At 37.6% G+C, this 2,500-nt stretch overlaps 1 protein-coding gene across 16 annotated transcripts in view; it reads right to left on the bottom strand.

Moving 5' to 3' along the window:
* Positions 1–2,500, bottom strand: part of LOC143033873 (CUGBP Elav-like family member 4) — a 1,339,855-nt gene that overhangs the window by 1,309,267 nt on the left and 28,088 nt on the right. For 3 of the 16 annotated variants that reach the window (XM_076199457.1, XM_076199463.1, XM_076199467.1), the window contains exon 2: positions 1–103. This exon is cut by the window's left edge and continues 41 nt beyond it. The exons of the other annotated variants lie outside the window; for them this stretch is intronic. The gene's annotated coding sequence lies outside the window, so the exon portion shown is untranslated. The remainder of the gene's footprint in view (positions 104–2,500) is intronic. 16 annotated transcript variants of the gene reach the window in all.

Here is a 2,500-nt window from a genome sequence, read left to right as displayed (position 1 = left end):
TCTAAGGATCCTCCGTGCAATACAGGAACATTTAAACATCCTTCATTCAACCGGTGGAGAAGCGTATAACTCGTGGCCTTTTTCAAAAGAAGTTGTCCATGCACTGAAAAACTCAGACTTCATAGAACCAACGAACACGTAGCATCGAGGGGCCGTTTCTAAGACAACGAAAAGGAGCTTCAAGAGTCCTTCATCCCTTTCAATACGATTTGTTATATTATAATAAATTTTGCTGTAACTAATATTCAAATAGGTGCGGGAGAGGACGGGAACTGGGATAGGCCAGGATGAGGTAAACATTGGCTTAGGAAAATAAAGGACCCTAGGAATCGGTCGCTGGACTTCCCGACTGGTTTAGCTAACTTAAACTAACTCTACTAGTACTGTGTTACGACTTTATGTACTTTGTTTTTAACACTGGTTAGTTCATCTTGTTCATATGTGGGAGGGTTACTTGACCAAACGGGTCTAAAGACCTCAAGCTTCGTTCTTAATCTCTTTCGTTTTGATAGATACTTACCTTTATATTTTTCCTGATGCCTGGCCATTTCTATACACATCCTTGGCACCTTTCCGGGAAACAAGGATTCCAATCCTTCCATATAAAGAAAATATTTTAATCTTTACAGTGGCAACCCCTCCATTGAGTTAATTTGAGACTTCCGGGCCAAATATAGTAACAAAGATATATTGTTGTTCTGCCCCGATACCCTAAAAATTCAACTCGAAATTAACCTGATAACCCCTCTTCAATATCAGCCTACCGCTCCCGACGTTTAACTCTTAATTTGCTGTACAAAAAGAGAAACAGGACTGCTATTAACAAACAACTGAAGTCTATGGACCCTTTTAATTTTCATTTTCAGTAAATAAATTAATTAAACTATCAATCTTACACAAATTACTCATTTAGTATTTTCCAGGATACCTTTTTGAATATCCTCAAGAGCCGATTTCGATACCCCATTAAGGGTATTGGGGCATTACTTCAAGAACACAGTTACGCAATTCTTGTTATATATTTTTCTATTGTTGCCAAGCAATTCGAATCAAATATGGGTAACTTAGAGCCGAGCGGTAGCTCAATGAACTGGCCTGAACTCATAAGCAAGTGGTCATAAGTTCGAGTCCCGGGACCCACTGCGAGCTTGCTCTGTTGGTTCCCAACAGCCCTGGTCAGGCGGGGAGGAGACCCAACGTCGGCCTAAAAAAATCCAGCGGCTTACCGCAGCTGACAGGTCTTTGCCCTACCAAGGGTTTCTCACTTCCCACTGCGTGGGAATGAGTTGGTGTGTTTATGTAGCTTAATATTTTCAGACCTTTTCCAAGAGGATACAAACCCCCAAAGAATCTTTTATCTTTCGAAAAACATGATAGTTGTGCCAACAAAGGCCTCAGACAACAGAATCGATTCCATAGAGTTTCTCTAACGAATGAAAGAGCATTTACTTCTTATGGGAATTTACTTACTTATCCAATAAATAGATAGATAAATAAATAAATAAATAAACAAATAAATAAATAAATAAATAAATATATATATACAAATAAATAATAAATAAATAAATAAACAAATAAGTAAGAATGCAATCTTCAATTAAACTCAAATACATATTCTCATTCGAGGAAAAGACAGAACAAATTGAAGGAATATGGGATAGATTTGATAGCGGTTCGAACCCAGTCACCGGCGAGTTGAGCTTAAATCATGGTTCATTAAATTCCACACTATAGTTCTACTCTCCTGACAGAGTGGAGTTTTGCGACATAAAACTGAACTAATCAATCAACCATTAGAATGAAAAGAATAGAAATGGAAGTTTTGACATCAAATAATGATGTGGACAGACACCCAAGCGTGTTTATTCCCAAAAGCGGAAACTGGGAATGTGTTTATTAAGAACATAACAACTTAAGAATGGGCGAGACTTAAAGAGACTATAAGGCTTATATTAGGCAGTTCCATATCCCTTACCACCGATTATCACCGTCCATAAAGTTATTTAATCATCTCTCAAAACAAGCAATTGGTTCAGAGCTCACTACATGGTTACTAAGTCTGTCCCATTTCATAGGTCGACTAGAGGAATGAAGAAGAAAAGAACATAAGAATAAACGGAACTGCAAGAGGCCATACGGCCTACACTAGACAGTTCCATGTCCTTTATAACCTGTCATGCCTATCCATAAAGTTTTCTAATCATATCTTAAAAGAACCATTTGTTTTAGCACTCACTACATGGTTACTAAGTCTATTCCATTTGTTGACCACCCTATGTATAAAAGAGTCCTTGCCTATTTCCTTCTTGAGTCTAAATTTCCCCTCTATAAATCCATTACTACTAATCTTGCCCTGCTGTTTTAATAGGATGACCTTGTTTGCATCGCCATTGTTAGGTCATTCGGTAAAAAAAAAAAAAAAAAAAAAAAAAAAGCGCCTTTCCTCTGGGACATTGTTGAGGTGTTTACATGAGGAACAGAGTTGTCTATTCTCAGACGA

This window comes from Oratosquilla oratoria, chromosome 16 (assembly GCF_046742065.1).
Source record: "Oratosquilla oratoria isolate Oo_2021 chromosome 16, ASM4674206v1, whole genome shotgun sequence".
In the NCBI taxonomy this organism is placed as follows: domain Eukaryota; kingdom Metazoa; phylum Arthropoda; class Malacostraca; order Stomatopoda; family Squillidae; genus Oratosquilla; species Oratosquilla oratoria.
The sequence above is the reverse complement of the archived record's forward strand: the minus strand, read 5'-3'. Positions and strand labels throughout refer to the sequence as shown.